Consider the following 21,541-nt stretch of genomic DNA (forward strand, 5'->3'; position numbering starts at 1 on the left):
AGCTGAGATGAGTGCTTCCTGTCTCCTCATCTGCTTGCTAATTTCGAGCTGAGCTGCGTGATTCCTGTCTGCTCATCTGCTTGACAATTGCCAGCTTAGCTGCGTGATTCCTGCCTGCTCATCTGCTTGATATTTGCCAGCTGAGATGCGTGCTTCCTGTCTGCTCCTCTGCTTGATAATTGCGAGCTGAGCTGCGTGATTCCCGTCTGCTAATCTGCTTGACAATTGCCAGCTGACTTGTGTGATTCCTGCCTGCTCATCTGCTTGATAAATGCCATATGAGCTGCATGATTCCTGGCTGCTCATCTGCTTGATTATTGCCAGCTGAGCTGCGTGATTCCTTCCTGCTCATCTGCTTGATAATTGCCAGCTGAGCTGCGTGATTCCTGCCTGCTCATCTGCTTGATAATTGCCAGCTGAGCTGCGTGCTTCCTGTCTGCTCATCTGCTTGATAATTGCGAGCTGAGCTGTGTGATTCGTGTCTGCTCATCTGCTTGAAAATTGCCAGCTGACCTGTGTGATTCCTGCCTGCTCAACTGCTTGTTAATTGCCAGCTGAGCTGCGTGCTTCCTGTCTGCTCATCTGCTTGATAATTGCCAGCTGAGATGCGTGCTTCCTGTCTGCTCATGTGCTTGATAATTGCCAGCTGAGATGCGTGATTGCTGCCTGCTCATCTGCTTGATAATTGCCAGCTGACCTGTGTGATTCCTGCCTGCTCATCTTCTTGACAATTGCCAGCTGAGCTTAGTGATTCCTTCCTGCTCATCTCCGTGATAATTGCCAGCTGAGCTGCGTGATTCCTGCGTGCTCATCTGCTTGATAATGGCCAGCTGAGTTGGTGATACCTGCCTGCTCATCTGCTTGATTATTACCAGCTGAGCCGTGTGAATCCTGCCTGCTCAGCTGCTTGATTATTACCAGCTGAGCTGCATGATTCCTGCCTGCTCATCTGCTTGATTATTGCCAGCTGAGCTGCGTGTTTCCTTCCTGCTCCTCTGCTTGATAATTGCCAGCTGAGATGAGTGCTTCCTGTCTCCTCATCTGCTTGCTAATTTCGAGCTGAGCTGCGTGATTCCTGTCTGCTCATCTGCTTGACAATTGCCAGCTTAGCTGCGTGATTCCTGCCTGCTCATCTGCTTGATAATTGCCAGCTGAGATGCGTGCTTCCTGTCTGCTCCTCTGCTTGATAATTGCGAGCTGAGCTGCGTGATTCCCTTCTGCTCATCTGCTTGACAATTGCCAGCTTAGCTGTGTGATTTCTGCCTGCTCATCTGCTTGATAATTGCCACTTGAGCTGCATGATTCCTGGCTGCTAATCTGCTTGATTATTCCCAGCTGATCTGCGTGATTCCTTCCTGCTCATCTGCTTGATAACTGCCAGCTGAGATGAGTGCTTCCTGTCTGCTCCTCTGCTTGATAATTGCCAGCTGACCTGCGTGATTCCTTCCTGCTCATCTGCTTGATAACAGCCAGCTGAGATGAGTGCTTCCTGTCTGTTCCTCTGCTTGATAATTGCGGGGTGAGCTGCGTGATTCCTGCCTGCTCATCTGTTTGACAATTGTCAGCTGAGCTGCGTGATTCCTGCCTGCACATCTGCTTGATATTTGCCAGCTGACCTTTGTGATTCCTGCCTGCTCATCTACTTGACAATTGTCAGCTGAGACGTGTGATTGCTGCCTGCTCAGCTGCTTGATTATTGCCTGCTGAGCAGCATGATTCGTCACAGCTGTGGTCCATGATAATTGCCTGCTGATTGCGTTATTCGTGCCTGCTCAGGTCTTTGATTATTGCCTCCTGAGGCACATCATCAGTGCATGATAGCCAAGTGATCAGAACATGATCAGTGACATAATCAGCGTCATTCAGACACATGATCACTGCATTCTCAGTCACGTGATCAGTTCATTATCAGCAACGTTATTATTGCATAATCAGCCACGTGATCAGTGTATGATCAGCCATATGATTAGTGCATGATCAGCCACGTGATCAGTGTATGATCATCCACGTGATTAGTGCACGAGCAGTCAAGTGATCAGTGCATGTTAGCCACGTGATCACTGCTTGATAGCCACGTGATCAGTGCATGATCAGCCACATGATCAGTGCATGATCATCCACGTGATCAGTGCATGTGCAATCACGTGATCAGTGCATGATAGCCAGGTGATCAGTGCTTCTCAGTCACGTGATCAGTGCATGCTCAGCCACGTGATCACTGCATGATCATCCACGTGATCAGTCATGGGCAGTCATGTGATCACTGCATGATAGCACGTGATCAGCACATGATTAGTCACATGATCAGCACCATTCAGTCACGTGATCACTGCTGATAGCCACGTGATCAGTGCCTGCACAGTCACGTGATCAGTGCCTGTCTGTCACGTGAACAGTGCATGATCAGCCACGTCATCAGCACATGATCAGTCACATGATCAGCGCCATTCACTCACGTGATCACTGCATACTCAGTCACGTGGTCAGTCCATGACCAGCCACTTGATCAGCGCCTGTCAGTAGCTGATCCCTGCATGATAAACAGGTGATCAGTGCATGATCAGCCACTTGATCAGTGCATGAACATCCACGTGTTCATTGCATGGGCAGTCACTTGATCAGTGTATGATCAGCCACGTGAGCAGTGCATGCTCAGTCACGTGATCAGCGCCTGCTGAGCTGCGTGATACCTGCCTGCTCATCTGCTTGACAATTGCCAGCTGAGCTGCATGATTCCTGCCTGGTCATCTGCTTGACAATTACCAGCTGAGCTGCGTGATTCCTGCCAGCTCATCTGCCTGACAATTGCCAGCTGAGCTGTGTGATTCATCTCAGCTGAGCTCCATGATTATTGCCTGCTGATTACGTGATTCATGCCTGCCCAGCTCTTTGATTATTGCCTCCTGAGGCACATCATCAGTGCATGATAGCCACGTGATATGTGCATGATCAATCACGTGATCAGAGCCATTCAGTCAAGTGAACACTGAATGCTCAGTCACCTGGATAGTTCATGATCAGCCACGTGATAAGTGCCTGCACAGTCAAGTTATCAGTGCATGACAGCCACGTGATCAGTGCACGATCCGTCAAGTGATCAGTGTATGATAATCCACGTGATCAGTTCATGATCAGTTACGTGATCAGTGCATGATCAGACACGTTATCAGTGCATGATCATCCAGGTTATCAGTGTATGATCAGTCACGTGATCAGTGTATGATCAGCCACGTGAACAGTGCATGCTCAGTCTCGTGATCAGGGCCTTCTTAGCTGCCTGATTCCTGTCTGCTCATCTGCTTGATAATTTCCAGCTGAGCTGCGTGATTCCTGGCTGCTCATCTGCTTGACAATTGCCAGCTGAGCCGTGTGATTCCTGCCTGCTCAGCTGCTTGATTATTGCCAGCTGAGCAGCATGATTCGTCAGAGCTGAGCTCCATGATTATTGTCTGCTGATTGCATGATTCGTGCCTGCTCAGCTCTTTGATTATTGCCTCCTGAGGCACATCATCAGTGCATGATAGCCATGTGATCAGCGCATGATCACTCACATGTTCAGCGCCATTCAGACACGTTATCACTGCAGGCTCAGTCACGTGATTAGTTCATGATCAGTCACGTAGTCAGTGTATTATCAGCCACGTGAACAGTGCGTGCTCAGTCTCTTGATCAGGGCCTGCTTATCTGCGTGATTCCTGCCTGTAAACTGCTTAACAATTGCCAGATGACCTGCATGATTCCTGCCTGCTCCTCTGCTTGACAGTTGCTAGCTGAGCTGCATGATCCTACCTTCTCATCTGCTTTATTATTGCCAGCTGAGCAACATGATTCATGACAGCTGAACCCCATGATTATTGCCTGTGTATTGCGTGTTTGGTGCCAGCTCAGCTCTTTGATTATTGCCTCCTGAGGCACATCATCAGTGCATGATAGCCACGTGATCAGTGCATGATCAGTCACATGAACAGCGCAATTTAGTTCACGTGATCACTGCATGCTCAGTTACCTGATCAGTTCATGATCATCCACGTGATCAGTGCATGATAAGACACGTGATCAGTGTATGATCAGCCACGTGATCAGTGCATGCTTAGTCACGTGATCAGTGCGTGATAGCAATGTTATCAGTGCATGATCAGTCACATGATCAGTGCTTGATCAGTCACGTTATCAGTGTATGATCATCCACGTGATCATTGCATGGGCAGTCAAGTGACCAGTGCATGATAGCCACGTGATCAGTGCATGATGAGTCACGTGATCAGTGTATGATCAGCCACGTGATCAGTGCATGATAACCACGTGATCAGTGCATGATATCCCCGTGATCAGTGCATAATCAGTCACATGATCAGAACATGATCTGTCACGTGATCAGTGTATGATCATCCACGTGATCAGTGCATGCGCAGTCAGGTGATCAGTGCATGTTAGCGACGTGATCAGTGCATGATCAGTCGTGTGATCAGTGCATGATCAGCCACGTGACCAATGCATGATAGCCAGGTGATTAGTGCATGTTGAGTCATGTGATCTGTGTATGATCAGCCACGTGATCAGTTCATGTTAGCCAAGTGATCAGTGCATGATAGCCACGTAATCAGTGCATTATCAGTCACGGGATCAGTGTATGATCAGCCACGTGAACAGTGTATGCTCAGTCTCGTGATCAGGGCCTGCTGAGCTGCGTGATTCCTGTCTGCTCATCTGCTTGACAATTGCCAGCTGAACCGTGTGTTTCCTGCCTGATCAGCTGCTTGATAATCGCCAGCTGAGCTAAATGATTTGTGCCTGCTCATCTGCTTGATAATTGCCAGCTGAACTGTGTGTTTCCTGCCTGCTCATCTGCTTGATAAGGGCCAGCTGAGCCGCGAGATTCCTGCCTGCTCCGCTGCTTGAAAATCGCCAGCTGAGCCGCGCGATTCCTGCTTGCTCAGCAGCTTGATAATCGCCAGCTGAACTGTGTGTTTCCTGCCTGATCAGGTGCTTGATAATTGCCAGCTGAGCTGCATGATTCGTGCCAGCTGAGCTGCATTATTATTGCGTGCTGATTGGGCGATTGGTGCCTGCTCATCTGCTTGAAAATCACCAGCTGAGCTCCTCGTTTCCTGCCTGCTCATCTGCTTGATAATCGCCAGATGAGCTGCATGATTCGTGCCTGCTCATCTGCTTGATAATCGCCAGCTGAGCTGCGTATTTCCTGCCTGCTCAGCTGCTTGATAATCGCCAGCTGAGCTGCGTGTTTCCTGTCTGATCAGCTTCTTGATAATCACCAGCTGACCTCCGAGTTTCCTGCTTGCTCATCTGCTTGAAAATCGCCAGCTGAGCTGCGTGTTTCCTGCCTGCTCAGCTGCTTGAAAATCGCCAGCTGAGCCGCGCGATTCCTGCCTGCTCTGCTGCTTGAAAATCGCCAGCTGAGCCGCGCAATTCCTGCTTGCTCAGCAGCTTGATAATCGCCAGCTGAGCTGCCTTATTAGTGCCTGCTTATCTGCTTGATAATCGCCATCTGAGCTGCATGATTCGTGCCTGCTCATCTGCTTGATAATCGCCAGCCGAGCTGCATGTTTCCTGCCTGCTCAGCTGCTTGATAATCGCCAGCTGAGCTGCCGGATTCCTGCCTGCTCAGCTGCTTGATAATCGCCAGCTGAGCTGCCTTATTAGTGCCTGCTTATCTGCTTGATAATCGCCATCTGAGCTGCATGATTCGTGCCTGCTCATCTGCTTGATAATCGCCAGCCGATCTGCGTGTTTCCTGCCTGCTCAGCTGCTTGACAATCGCCAGCTGAGCTTCGTGTTTCCTGCCTGATTAGCTGCTTGATAATTGCCAGATGAGCTGCAGGATTTGTGCCAGCATAGCTGCATGATTATTGCCTGCTGATTGCCTGATTTGTGCCTGCTCATCTGCTTGATAATCGCCAGCTGCGCTGCGTGATTCATGCCTGCTCATCTGCTTGATAATCGCCAGCTGAGCTTCGTGTTTCCTGCCTGATCAGCTGCTTGATAATCGCCAGCTGAGCCACGTGATTCCTGCCTGCTCAGCAGCTTGATAATCACCGGCTGAGCTGCGTGATTCGTTCCTACTCATCTGCTTGATAATCGCCAGCTGAGCTGCGTGATTCATGCCTGCTCTTCTGCTTGATAATCGCCAGCTGAGCTGTGTGTTTCCTGCCTGCTAAGCTGCTTGATAATTGCCAGCTGAGCTGCTTGATCATCCCAGCTGTGCTCCATGATTATTGCCTGCTCATTGCGTGAATCGTGCCTGCTCAGCTCTTTGATTATTTCCTGCTGAGGTACATGATCAGTGCATGATCAGCCACGTGATCAGTACCCCTCAGTCACGTGAGCAGTGCACCATCAGCCACGTGATCAGTGCGGGATCTGTCACGTGATCAGAGCCTGCTGAGTTATGGAATTAGCGCCTGCTCTGCTGCTTGATAATTGGAAGCTCAGCTGTGTAATTCCTGCCGGCTCATCTGCTTGATATGTGCCACCTGAGCTGCGTGATTCCTGCCTGCTCAGCTGCTTGATACTTGCTAGCTGAGCTGCGTGATTCCTGGGGGGTCAGCTGCTTGATAATTGACAGCTGAGCTGCGTGTTTCCTGCCTCCTCAGCTGCTTGATAATTACCAGCTGAGCTGCGTGATTCCTGCATGCTCATCTGCTTGATATTTGCCAGCTGAGCTGAGTGCTTCCTGCCTGCTCAACTCCTTGATTAGAGCCTGCGTATCTGGGTGATTCCTGCCTGCTCAGCTGCTTGATAATTGCCAGCTGAGCTGCGTGATTTGTCCCTGCTGAGCTCCATTATTTTTGCCTGCTGATTGCGTGATTCATGTCTGTTCAGCTCTTTCATTATTGCCTGCTGAGGCACATTATCAGTGCCAGATAGCCAAGTGATCAGCGACTCTCAGTCACGTGATCAGTGCATGATCAGCCAGGTGGTCACTGCCTGCTCAGTCATGTAATCAGTCCCTGCTGAGTCACAGGATTAGTGCCTTCTGAGCTGCGTGAGTAGTGCCTGCTCAGCTGCGGGATTAGTGCTTGATGAGCCAAGTCATTAGTGCCTGCTCAGCTCTGTGATTTGTGTCTGCTCAGTCACGTGTTTAGTGCCTACTCAGTCACGTGATCAGTGCCTTCTCGGCCACGTCATTAGTGCTTGCTGAGTCAGGTGATTAGTGCCTGCTGAGTCACGTGATTAGTGCCTGCTCAGCTGCTTGATTAGTTTCTGATCACCTGCTGATTAGTGCCTGCTCAGCCACGTGATTAGTGCCTGCTCAGCTCCGTGATTAGTTCCTTCTCAGTCACGTTATCATAGTCTGCTCAGCAAGTCATTTGTGCCTGCTGAATCACGTGATTATTGCCTGTTCAGCAACATCATTAGTGCCTGCTCAACTCCTTGATTATTGCCTGCTGTGTCGCGTGATTCGTGCCTGCTCAGCTCCTTGATTATTGCCTGCTAATCTCTGTGATTTGTTCCTTCTCAGTCACGTTATCATAGTCTGCTCAGCAAGTCATTTGTGCCTGCTGAATCACGTGATTATTGCCTGTTCAGCAACATCATTAGTGCCTGCTCAGCTCCTTGATTATTGCCTGCTGAGCTGCGTGATTCGTGCCTGCTCAGCTCCTTGATTATTGCCTGCTGAGCTGAATGATCTCTGCCTGCTCAGCTCCATGCTTACTGCCTGCTGAGCTACGTGATTAGTGTCTGCTCAGTCACGGGTTTAGAGCCTGCAGAGTCACGCAATTAGAGTGTGCTTAGCCACGTCATTACAGCCTGCTCAGCTCCATGATTATTGCCTGCTGAGCTGCGTGATTAGTGCCTGCTCAGTCACGGGTTTAGAGCCTGCTGAGTCACGCAATTAGAGTGTGCTTAGCCACGTCATTACAGCCTGCTCAGCTCCATGATTATTGCCTGCTGAGCTGTGTGATTCATGCCTGGTCAGTCACGTGATCACTGAGGGCTGAGCCACGTCCTTAGTGCCTGCTGAGTCATGTGATCAGTGCCTGTCAGCCATGTGATCAGTGCATGATTAGTCACGTGATCAGTACGTGTTCAGTCACGTGATTAGTGCCTGCTCAATTACGTGATCATTGCCTGCTGAGTCACATGAGCAGTGCCTGATCAGTCACGTTATCAGTACATTATCAGCCACGTGATCAGTGCCTAATGAGTCAGGTGATCAATGTCTCTCAGCCCGGTGATCGATGCATGCTCAGTCACATGATGAGTGCATGATCAGCTATGTGATCAGTGCCTGCTCAGTTACATGATCAGTGCATGATCTGCCACGTGATCAGTGCATGAGCAGCCACGTGATCCATGCCTGTTCAGTCACATGATCAGTTTGTGCTCAGTCAGTTGATCTATGCCTGCTAGTCACGTGATCAGTGCCTGCTCAGCCACGTGATCAGTGCCTACTGAGTCACGGGATAAGCGCCTGATCAGCTGCTTGATTAGTCCCTGCACAGGTGCATGATTAGTGCCTGCTCAGCTGTGTGATTAGTCCCTGCTGAGCTTCGTGATTAGTGCCTGCTCAGCTGCCTGATTAGTTCCTGTTCAGCTGCGTGATTCGGGCCTCCTCAGCTCCGTGATTTGTGCCTGCTATGCTCCTTGATTATTGCCTGCTGAGCTGCAGGATTAGTGTGTACTCAGTCATGGGTTTAGTGCCTTCTCAACCAAGTGATTAGTTCCTGCTCAGCTTCGCGATTAGTGTCTGCTCAGTCAGGGGTTTAGTGCCTGTTGAGTCACGTGATTACAGTCTGCTTAGGCACGTCATTACAGCCTGCTCAGATCCATGATTATTGTATGCTGAGCTGCGTGTTTAGTGTTGGCTCAGTCACGGGTTTAGTGCATCTCAGCCAAGTGAATAGTGTCAGCTCGGCTCCGAGATTAGTGCCTGCTCTGTCACGGGTTGAGTGCCTGCTGAGTCACGTGATCAGCGCCTCTCAGCCACATGATCCATGCATGCTCATGCACATGATGAGTGCATGATCAGCTCTGTGATCAGTGCCTGCTCAGTCACGTGACCAGTGCATGATCACCTACGTGTTCAGTGCCTGTTCAGTCAGGTGATCACTGCATGATGAGCCATGTGATCAGTACAGGATCAGTCACCTGATCAGTTCATGATCAGCCACGTGATCAGTGCCTGCTCAGTCACCTGATCAGTGTATGAGAAGGCACATGATCAGTGCATGATCACTCACGTGGTCAGTGCATGCTCAGCAACGTGATCAGTGCCTGCTGAGTCACGGGATGAGTGCCTGCTCAGCTGCTTGATTAGGTCCTGCTCAGCTGGGTGAAGAGTACCTGATCATCTGCGTTATTAGTGCCTGTTCAGCCAAATCATTAGTGCCTGCTCAGCTCCGTGATTAGTGTCTGCTCAGTCAAGGGTTTAGTGCCTGGTCAGTCAGGTGATAAGTGGCTTTTCATCCATATCATTTGTGACTGCTGAGTCACGTGATTAGGGTCTGCTTAACCTCATCATTACAGCCTGCTCAGCTCCATGATTATTGCCTGCTAAGCTGCGTGATTAGTGCCTGCTTAGCCACGTCATTAGTGCCTGACCAGCTCCTTGATTAAATACCTGAAGAGCTGGGTGATTACTGTCTGCTCAGTCACGGGTTTAGTGCCTGCTCAGCCAAGTCGTTAGTGCCTGCTCAGTCACGTGTATAGTACCTCCTGAGTCACATGATCATTGCCTGCTCAGTCACGTGATCAGTGCCTGTCAGTCACGTGATCAGTGCCTGATCAGCCACGTTATCAATACCTGCTCAGTCAGGTGATCAGTGCATGATCAGCCATGTCATCAGTGCATGCTCAATCACGTGATCAGTGGCTGATCAGCCACGTGATGAGTACCTGTTCAGTCACGTGATTAGTGCCTGATCAGTTATGTGATCAGTGCCTGTTGAGTCACAGGATTAGTGCCTGCTCAGCTGCTTGATTATTGCCTGCTGAGCTGCGTGATTAGTGTCTGCTCAGTCACGGGTTTAGTGCCTGTTCATCCAAGTGATTAGTGCCTGCTCAGTCACGTGATCAGTTCTTCTCAGCCACATGATCATTGCAAGCTCCATCACGTGATAAGTGCAAGATCACCCACATGATCAGTGCCTGCTCAGTCAAGTGATCAGTGCCTGATCAGTCACGTGATCAGAACGTTATCAGCCACGTGATCAGTGCCTGCTCAGTCACGTGATCTGAGCATGCTCAGTCACGTGATCAGTGCATGAGCTGGCATATGATCAGTGCATGATCACTCACGTGATCAGTGCATGCTCAGCAACGTGATCAGTGCCTGCTGAGTCACGGGATGAGTGCCTGCTCAGCTGCTTGATTAGGTCCTGCTCAGCTGGGTGAATAGTACCTGATCATTTGTGTTATTAGTGCCTGCCCAGCCAAATCATTAGTGTCTGCTCAGCTCCCGTGATTAGTGTCTGCTCAGTCAAGTGTTTAGTGCCTGCTCAGTCACGTGATAAGTGCCTTCTCAGCCATATCATTTGTGACTGCTGAATCACATGATTAGGGTCTCCTTAGCCTTGTCATTACAGCCTGCTCAGCTCCGTAATTATTGCCTGCTGAGCTGCGTGATTAGTGCCTGCTCAGCCAAGTGATTAGTGCCTGTTCAGCTCCATGATTACTGCCTGCTCAGTCACGGGTTTAGTGCCTGCTGAGTCACATGATCAGTTCCTGCTCAGTCACATCATTAGTGCCTGCTAGTCACGTGATTAGTGCCTTCTCAACCTAGTGATTAGTTCCTGTTCACCTCCGTGTTTAGTGTTGGCTCAGTCATGGGTTTAGTGTCTGCTGAGTCACGTGATTAGAGTCTGCTTAGCCACATCATTATAGCCTGCTCAGCTCCATGATTATTGCCTGCTGAGCTGCGTGATTAGTGCCTGCTTAGCCACATCATTTGTGCCTGCTCAGCTCCTTGATTATTTCCTGCAGAGCTGCGTGATTAGTGTCTGCTCAGTCAAGTCGTTAGTGCCTGCTCAGTCATGGGTTAGGTGCCTGCTGAGTCACGTGAGTCACGTGATCAGTGCATGATAGCCACGTGTTCCATGCATACTCATTCACATGATCACTGCATGATCAGCCATATAACCAATACCTGCTCAGTCACGTGATAAGTTCATGATCAGCCACGTGATCAGTGCATGCTCCGTCACGTGATTAGTGTCTCATCAGCCATGTGATCAGTGCCTGCTCAGTCACGTGATCAGTGCATGATAGCCGCCTGATCAGTCACGTGATCAGTGACTGCTCAGCCACGTCATTAGTGACTGTTGAGTCACGTGATTAGTGCCTGCTCAGCCAAGTGATTAGTGCCTGTTCAGCTCCGTGATTACTGCCTGCTCAGTCACGAGTTTAGTGCCTGCTGAGTCACTTGATCAGTGCCTGCTCAGTCACACCATTAGTGCTTGCTGAGTCACGTGATTAGTGCCTGCATAGCCACGTCATTACAGCGTGCTCACCTCCATTATTATTGCCTGCTGAGCTGTGTGATTAGTGTCTGCTCAGTCATGGGTTTACTGCCTGCTTTCCAAGTGATTATTGCCTGCTCAGCTCCGTGACTTGTGCCTGCTCAGTCACGTGATCAGTGCCTCTCAGCCACATCATCAAGGCATGCTCACATTGAAATCAGGGAGAAAGACTCATGGGTCGTGCCACATTCCGAAAGACACCGATTTCCCTGTCCACTCAAGATAATTCCCGATTCCCAGGCACCTCTTCCAATGTAACCCTGAGGATGAAGTCACAACACAAAGGGGAACTGACACCCCAGTTGCTTCGTCCGGAAAAAGCCACAGGTTCCAAGTAACTCAAAAAGTAGCCTGTCACACCATGAACAACTATAGAGGCAAGTGGAATTCCATTCCTCAACACAATATGAAGCCTGAATCTCCTGTTCCAACTCTGCAGAAACCCTGCGATCGAAGTCAGAAATGGAGGGGAATGCCGAGTTTTCCCCCCCTCCCCGGAGATGAGGCCCTATTCATTCCTGTAGGGATGTGCAAGGAATCCCGAGGTGCTCCTCGCAATGCCAAAGTAGATCTGATTTCCCTGAGGAGACACGAGTGGTCGATTGCCCTGTGTTGCATGGAAAGGAATGCCAACATCCTCGTCGCACCTCGAGAGGAGGCTGGTATCTACTTGAGAATGGAGGGGAACCCGGGGCCTTGTAACAATTCGAAAGCCAAGTTTTTCCCCATCCACTCAAGATCAGGTCAGATGCCTTGCACCAATTTGAATGTCAGCCGAGAATCAAGTCACAACACGAAGGGAGTTCTGATGCCACGGTTGCTAATCCGAAAAGAGACCCAGGTCCCAAATTCAACTCGGCTGGAGGCCTGAAACCCAAGACCCAAGTCAGAACAGGAGAGGAACCCTGAATTTCCCGCCTCAACTCGAGATGAGGCTCTATTCTTCCCTGTAGCGATGTGCGAGGAATCCCGAAGTGACCCTCCCAATGCCAAAAAAGATCAGACTTCCCTGAGGAGACATGAGCGGTCCCCCAGGTCGACACACAACTCGAGAGGAACACAGCCTTCTGCCACAACTCCAGGCAAACTAAGAAATTTTTCCCTGCACGCTTGAGGAGGCCCTTTTACAATGCAGCATTTCCAAAGAAAGCCCACGTTTCCCTTGGAACACGAAAGAGTCCTCGACACACTTTACCATACTCCAGAAGTTTCCCGAGATGCCAGTCCCCACTCCAGAGGAACGCTGAGTTTCCCGCCACACGTCAAGAAGAGCCCCGTTTTCCCCGCCTCAAGTCGAGATGAGGGTCTATTGCTCTGCTTTGCTTGGAAAGAAGTGATGACGTCCCCGTCCCAGTTCAAGAAGATGCTGGTATCTACTTGACACTGGAGGGGAGCCCGGGGGGGCTTTTCACAATTCAAAAGCCACGTATTTCCCCATCCACTCGACATCAGGCTTGATTTCCTTGCACCAATTCGAATGTAGGCTGAGAATCAACTCACAACACGAAGAGATTTCTGATGCCCTGGTTGGTAATTCGAAAAGCGCCCCAGGTCCCAAATTCAACTCGGCTGGAGGCCTGAAATCCCTTTGACAACTCTAGAGGGAAGCAGATTTCCATGCGTCCACACATGTCGAGACCTGACTCCCTGTTTGAAAAGGCATACACAGCCCAGGACCCATGTGAGAACAGCAGAGGAACCCTGAGGTTCCTGCCTCAACTCGAGATGAGGCCCTCTTCCATTGCACCAAACCCAGTGGAGACCCAAGAGGCCCATCCCAACACCACAGTATTCTTGATTTCCCATAGGCACCCTGAGAAGTTCCGTGAGGTCACCATAACAACTCGAGAGGAACCCTCCGCTTCCCACCACAACTCAAGGCAAACTATGAAATTCTCCCCTGCAGACGTGAGGAGGCCCTTTTACGCTGCAGCGTTTCCAAAGAAAGCCCAGGTTTCCCTTGGAACTTGAAAGGGTCCTCCACATGCTTTACGAAACTCCAGAAGTTTCAAGAGATACCAGTCCCAACTCGAGAGGAACGCTGAGTTTCCCGCCAGAAGTCAAGAAGAGCCCCGTTTCCCCACCTCAACTCGAAATGAGGACCTCTTCCTTTGCACCAACCCGAGTGGAGTCCCGAGAGGCCCTTCCACCTACACAATATTCCTGACTTCCCATAAACACCCTGAGGAGTTCCCTGAGGTCATTGTCACATGTCCAGGGAAGCCAGGGTTTCCTGCTGCAACTCCAGAAAGACATCGATATTCCCCCTTCAACGCAGCTTGAGGCCCGATTCCCCTGCCACGACTCGAGACAATGCCGTGCTCGCCCTCGCAACTCGAATGGAGACTCATCTTCCCTGGGGCCACACGAGAGGCTCCCTGAGTTACCCTTCATTACTCGAGAGAAACCCCACACGTCCCACTGCAGCTCAAAAAAACCCACGAGATTCCGCCATCATCGCGAGATGAGGCCCTTCTTTTCCTGCAGGGCCTAGAGAGCAATCCCGAGTCCTCTCTCAAAACTCCAGAGGAGGCTTGACTCCCTTTAGGCCACTCAGTTGGCTCCAAGGGAAGCCAGGTTTTCCTGCTGCAACTCCAGAAAGACCTCTATATTACCCCTTCAAGGCATCTTGAGGTCTGAATTCCCTGCCGCGACTTGAGAGCAACGCCGTGAACTCCCTCGCAACTCAAATGAAACTCCGCTTGCCTCTCGAGCTGTTCACGGGGTGACAGGCCACTTGTCGAGCTGTATTTGGAACCTGCGGGGTTTCCGGGTGAGGCCCTGGGGTGTCAGGGCCCCTTCGTGTTGTATCTTCATCCAAAGGCTTGCATTCGAAGAGGTGTCCAGGCATCGGGGTCTTATCAAGAGCGGGCCAGGATATCGGGTTCTTTTGGAATGTGGCACCACCCACGAGGCTATGTCTCGAATTTCTTCATGAGACCGGCCTCATCCTGAAGTGCGATGGGAAGGTCGAGATCCCCTTCCAGACAAAGCAGGGGAATCGACCCTCCTGTAGAGATCAGGAGTGGAGAAGAGGCGCAGATGAAGTGGTGCCGGGAACCTCCCTGTTCCTCTCGAGGGAGACCGGTATGTCGGAGAACTTTCTGGGTCCCATCAAGGGTGTCAAGTACCATTTCAGCCTTCAAGACGGAACATTGGACTCCCCTTGAGACGCTGTAGCAGGAAAGGGCTTCATCTTGCGATGATGGGGGAACCTCGTGGTTTTTCTCGAGTTGTGGCGAGATTCTCGAGTTACGATGCAGAACTCAGGATACCTCTCATGTTTGCCCAGGGAAGGCCAATTTTCCACTCGAGTTGCGAGGGAGAGCTGGGAATTGCTCTGGAGTCACTGCAGGGCAAATAGACCGCATCTAGGTCTGTGTCCAGAAACTAATGTTCCTCTCCAGGGGCGACAGGGATCTCGGGGTTGCATTCTAGACTCACCTGGGGAGTCAGGCTTCATCTCGAGTGTAAGCAAAGAACTCCGCTCGCCTTTCGAGTCGCTACTGGTTTCTCTTGGAGCCCACTGAGTGGCCTAAAAGGAGTCAAGCCTCCTGTGCAATTTTGCGAGGGGACTTGGGATTGATCTCTAGGCCCTGCGGGAAAATAAGGGCCTCATCTCTCGATGACGGGGGAGTCTCGGGGTTTTACTCGAGCTGAGGCGCCAGTGTGGGATTTCTCATGAGGTACGACAGGGAAATCAGGGACCCTCTCGTGTGGCACCACGGAACGCAGTTTCCCATTCGAGTGGCTAGGGGGAGCAGGGCATTGCTCTCGAGTCATGGTAGGGGAATCGGGCCTCAAGACGCGTTGAAGAAGGACTCTCGAGGTCTTTCTCGGGTTTCCGAAGGAAACCCTGGGTTCCCTCGACTTGTGCTTGTGACCTCAGGGAGCTTCTCTTGGTGCCTCTGAGAAGTCAGGGATACTGAGGAGTTGGGAGGGGCCTTTGGGGACACCACTGGGTTTGGTGCAATGGAAGAGGGCCTCATGTCGAGTTGAGGCAGGAACCTCAGGGTTCCTCTCGATTTCTGACTCCAATCCCAGGGTCCCTTCAGAGTTGGGACAGGAGAGTCAGGCCTCGTTTTGGGTTGAAGCATTGAACTCCGCTTGCCTCTTGAGGTGTTCACGGGGTGACAGGCCACTTGTCGAGCTATATTTGGAACCTGCGGGTTTTTCTGGATGATGCACCGGGGTGTCAGTGCCCCTTCGTGTTTTCACTTCATCCACAGGGTTGCATTCAAAGTGGTGTCCTGGCATCAGGTTCTTATCAAAAATGGACCAGGAAATCGGAGTCTTTCTGAATGTGGCACCACCTACGAGGCTATGTCTCGAATGTCTTCGTGAGACCAGCCTCAGCATGAGGTGCGGCAGAAAGGTTGGGAACCCCTTCCAGACAAAGCAGGGGAATTGACCGTTCTGTCGAGATCAGGAGGGGTTAAGGGGCTCAGATGAAGTGGTGCAGGGAACCTCGGTGTTCCTCTCGAGTGAGACTGGTATGTCGGGGAACTTTGTGGGTCACATCAAGGGTGCCAAATACCGTTTGGACCTTCAAGACGGAACGTGGGACTTCTCCTGAGACGCTGTAGCGGGAAAGGGCTTCACCTTGCGACGACGGGAAAACCACGAGGTTTTTCTCGAGTTGCGGTGGGATTCTCGAATTACGACGGGGAATTCAGGATGCCTCTTGTGTTGGCCCAGGGAAGTCCAATCTTCCATTCGAGTTGCGAAGGAGAGCTGGGGATTGCTCTCGAGTCACTGCAGGGCAAATAGACCTCATCTAAACTTGTGTCCAGAAGCTAATGCTCCTCTCCAGGTTCTACAGGGATCTCGGGATTGCATTCCAGACTCACCCAGGGAGTCAGGGCTCGTTTCGAGTGGAAGTAAAGAACTCCGTTCTCCTCTCGAGTCGTGACGGGTATCTCTTGAAGCCCACTGAGTGGCCTAAAGGGAGTCAAGCCTCCTGTGGAGTTTGGAGAAAGGACTCAGGATTGCTCTCTAAGCCATGCAGGAAACGAAGGCCCTAATCTCGCGATGACAGCGGAGTCTCGTGGTTTTTCTCAAGTTTGGCGCCAGTGTGGGTTTTCTCACGAGGTACGACGGGGAGCTCAGGGAGCCTCTCGTGTGGCCAGGGAAGTCAGGTCTCCATGGGAGTGGTGAGGGGAGCGCGAAATTTCTCTCCAGTCATGGTAGGGGAACCGGGCCTCCAGAGGTGTTCAAGAAGGCCTGTCGAGGTCTTTCTCGTGTTGCGGCAGGAAACCCTGGTTTCCCTCGACTTGTGCTGTTGAACTCAGGGAGCTTCTCAGCGTGCCTCTGAGAAGTCAGGGATACTGTGGAGTTGGGAGAGGCCTCTCGGGACTCCACTGGGTTTGGTGCCATGGAAAAGGGCCCCATCTCGAGTTGAGGCAGGAACCTCAGGGTTCCTCTCCATTTCTGACTCCGATCACAGGGTCCCTGCAATGTTGGGACAGGAGAGTCAGGCCTCGTCTTGGGTTGACGAATGGAACTCCGCTTGCCTCTTGAGTTGTTCATGGGGTGACAGGCCACTTGTCGACCTGTATTTGGAACCTGCGGGTTTTTCCGGACGATGCACAGGGATGACAGTGCACCTTTGTGTTGTGACTTTATCCACAGGGTTGCATTCAAAGAGGTGTCCTGGGTTCTTATCAAGAGTGGACCGGGAAATCGGGGTCTTTCAGAATGTGGCACCACCCACGAGGCTACGTCTCGAATTTCTTCATGGGACCGGCCTCATCCTGAGGTGCGACGGGAAGGTCGGGAACCCCTTCCAGACAAAGCAGGGTAATCGACCGTCCTGTCGAGATCAGGAGGGGAGAAGGGGCTCAGATGAAGTGGTGCTGGGAACCTCGGTGTTCTTCTCAAGTGAGACCGGTATGTCGGGAAACTTTTTGGGTCGCATCAAGGGTGCCAAGTACCGTTTGACCTTCAAGACAGAACGTGGGACTTCACCTGAGACACTATAGCGGGAAAGGGCTTCATCTTGGGAAGACGGGGGAACCACGTGGTTTTTCTCGAGTTGCGGTGGGATTCCCGAGTTACGACGGGGAATTCAGGATGCCTCTTGCGTTGGCCCAGGGAAGTCCAATCTTCCATTCGAGTTGCGAAGGAGAGCTGGTGATTGCTCTCGAGTCATTTCAGGGAAATAGAACTCATCTAGGCTTGTGTCCAGAAGCTAATGTTCCTCTCCAGGGGCGACAGGGATCTCCAGGTTGCATTCCAGACTCACCCGGGTGCCGGGAGCTGGAGAGAGACATTCCACTCGTGACAAAGGTCATGAGGAAGGAGGCTCAGCAAACACAAAGGCGGGATCAAGCCTCAGGAGTCCCCCCGGATATTCTCGAACATCTACCCCCCAAAAAAAACCAGAGTCTGCCTAATTTATTGCTTCTTCAACACGTCTCGAGGCCAGATTCCCCTACCATGACTCAATTGCAATGACGCACTCCCCCTCGCCACTAGCATGGAGACCCGACTTCCCTGGCGCCCCACCAGAGGCTCCCTGAGCTCCCCGTCGTACCTCGTGAGAAACCGCACACTGGGGCCGCCGCTCGAGAACAACCCCGAGACTCCCCCGTCATCGCGAGATGAGGGCCTTCGTCTCCTGCATGGCCTAGAGACCAATCTCGAGACCTCTCTCCAAACGCCTCAGGAGGCTTGACTCCCTTGAGTCCACCCAGTGAGCTCCAAGAGATACCCGTCGCGACTCGAGAGCAGAGCGGGGTTCTTTGCTTCCACTCGAGATGAATGCCTGTCTCCCCGGGTGTGTCTGGAATGCAACCCCGAGATTCCTGTCGCCCCTGGAGAGGAACATTGGCTTCTGGACACAAGCCTAGATGAGGTCTATTTGCCCTGCAGTCACTCGAGAGCAATCCCCAGCTTTCCTTCGCAACTTGAATGGAACATTGGACTTCCCTGGGCCAACACAAGAGGCATCCTGAATTCCCCGTCATAACTCGAGAATCCCGCCACAACTCGAGAAAAACCACGTGGTTCCCCTGTCATCGCAAAATGAAGCCCTTTCCCACTACAGCATCTCAAGGGAAGTCCCACGTTCCATCCTGAAGGTCGAAACGGTACTTGGCACACTTGATGCGACACAAAAAGTCCCCCGACATACTGGTCTCACTCGAAAGGAACACCGAGGTTCCCAGAATCACTTCATCTGAGCCCCTTCTCCCCTCCTGATCTCGACAGGATGGTCGATTCCCCTGATTTGTCTGGAAGGGGTTCCCGACCTTCCTGTTGCACCTCAGGATGAGGCCGGTCTCACGAAGAAATTAGAGACGTAGTCTCATGGGTGGTGCCACATTCCAAAAGACCTTATTTCCCGGTCTGCTCTTCATAAGAACCCGATGCCGGAACACCTCTTCGAATGCAACCCTGTGGATGAAGTCACAACACGAAGGGGCACTGTCACCCCCGTGCATTATCCAGAAAAACCCACATCTTAGAAGTACAGATTGCAATTGGCCTGTCACCTCGTGAACAACTCCAGAGGCAAGCAGAGTTCCATGCCTAAACCCAAGACGAGGCCTGACTCTACTGTCCCAACTCTGCAGGGACACTGTGATTGGAGACAGAAATCAAGAGGAACCCTGAGGTTCCTGCCTCAACTCGAGATGAGGCCCTCTTCCATTGCACCAAACCCAGTGGCGTCCCGAGAGGCCCCTCCCAAATCCACAGTGTCCCTGACTTTTAAGAGGCACCCGGAGAAACTCCATGAGGTAACCGGCACAAGTCTAGGGAACCCAGGGTTTCCTGCCACAACCCGAGAAAGACCTCGAGAGTCCTTCTTCAACACATCTTGTGGCCTGATGCCCCTACAATGACTCGAGAGCAATGACGCGCTCCGCCTCGCCACTCGCATGGATACCTGACTTCCCTGGCACTACACGAGAGGCTCCCTGAGCTCCCCGTTGTACCTCGTGAGAAAGCCCACACTTTCGGGGAGCGAGCTCTGCCCGTTGCAAAGGTCATTAGGAAGGAGGCTCGGCATACGCAAAGGCGAGATCGAGCCTCAGGAGTCCCCCTGGAAATTCTCGAACATCTACCCCCAAAACCCGAGTCTGCCTATTTTCTGCTTTGTGCTTTCACCTACACCTCTGACTTTACGGGGGCATGTCCCCCATTACCTCTCTCTGAAAAAAGAGTTAGGTTACAGCTCCAGTTAATAATTCCTGGGTGTGACAGTGTTTCAACCTACAAACTCCTTTGGAAATCCTCTAGCCTGCCTGAATAGGTTTTTCCGGCCACATGTGATTGTTCAGAGCCTCCCAACTGTGAGAGGGAGGAGATGTTCTAAACTGCCTAAACACAGATTCTTTTGAGTAGTTAAAAGATTGATTAGAAGTTGTATTGGTGAAGGGTTTTTCACTTATTGAGCCAATGTTTGTTGCTAAGTCTCCATACCCCTTACCTACTGTGTCCTTGGCAGTGTATTGACTGATATAATGGGTGTATAGAAATGTAAGTAGTAGCCTCAATGTTTGTAGCCTTGGACCCTTGAGTTAATTCTTTTCTTGATTGAGCCCACCTCACTTTTGCCCTATAGGAATGCAGCTTTGTCCAATGCTTTTTTGGAGGCTGGTGCCTGACTTTGGAATAATCACCTTTAGAGAAAGATAACTTTCTTAAAATGTTTACAGGCCTCCTGGCCAGAAGATGATGTAAATCACCTGAACTTTTGCATATGATAAGCTTGAAAGCCTGGCTTCGATTAGAACCAGGAGCTGCTGTCCTTGCATGACTCCACCACTTCCCCCATTATCCTCTATGCATAACTTAAGGTATAAAAACTACTTTGGAAAATAAAGTGCAGGCCTTGTTCACCGAAACTTGGTCTCCCCATGTCGTTCTTTCTTTCACCTTCTAGCTGAATTTTTCCTCTGAGGCAGGGAGGCTTGTCAAGCCTAGTAATTTTGCATGGGCTTCTAAGATCTGACCGGGGAGGCCTTAGTGTCTCCTCTCCTTCGGGAGAACGGGAGGATGGCTGCGGCCTCCATAGGTGATGTAAATTCCCTGCTTTGGAATTTTATTCAGCCTCTTTTCTTCACTGAATTTTCCTACTGAGCTATCCTTATTTCAGACGCTTTTCTCCACTGAATTTCCTCACTGAGCTATCCTCATTTTATTACTCTTTAAATCTCTAGTAAATACCTAATTGAAGCTATTGCATCCCGATCGTCGCCCACGCCGTCCCAGCTTCGAACTCCCTGGATCAGCCGGGGCTGGTCCCCGGCAGGTGGCGCCCAAGACAGGCAATTCGAAGGTAGGTCCCCAACCCTATTCCCCCAGTGTTGAATTTTAGGGATGGCTAGGGCCCCACTCAGGGTGCCTTGGACCTTCCTGTAAGATAGACAGGCCGAGTAGGAGTGGGAAGTGTTGAAAGTGTTAAAGAGTTAGAGTTAGAGAGAAAAAACCGTTTCTGAAGTTAAAAGGCCAAAGAAAAGCCTGATCTTTTAAAAGCTAAAAGCTTTATTTTCTATTATAGTTAATTTTCTGACATGGGTAACACTGAATCAAATGAAAGACAGCTCTTTATAGGAGTAATTTCACAGTTATTAAATAAAAGAGGAATCAAAGTTAAAAAATCATTTTTTCCTTCGTACAAGAGCACTGTCCCTGGTTTCCAGACTAAGGCTCTGTTAACTTAGATGTCTGGGAGAAAGTAGGAAAACAGCTAAAACTTACCATGCCGAACATGGCTCAGAAAAGGTGCCTAATGATGCCTTTTCCTTATGGAATATCATTAGAGATGTCTTAGACCCTGCCCCGGATTCAGAAAAAGTACATCTTAAAAGGGATAGTGAAGAAAATGCTGTAGCTAAACCTGTCCCTGAATCTAAAACAGTTACCTTTAAAGAGGGAAACGAGGTCAAAACTGTAGTTAAACCTGTGGAAAATGAGAAAACGAAGACCTGCCTGACTATCGGCAACTAAGAAAAATGTTAGCAGCCATGACTACTCAGGAACAACTTAAAGATAGGGATGAGAAACAAGATCAGCCTTCCCCAAAAGGAAAAGAGAATTTAGACGAGACAACA

Source organism: Bos grunniens, chromosome 23, assembly GCF_055505025.1.
Source record: "Bos grunniens cultivar Pamir isolate PY7600 chromosome 23, Bosgru_T2T1.0, whole genome shotgun sequence".
Taxonomy (NCBI): Eukaryota; Metazoa; Chordata; class Mammalia; order Artiodactyla; family Bovidae; genus Bos; species Bos grunniens.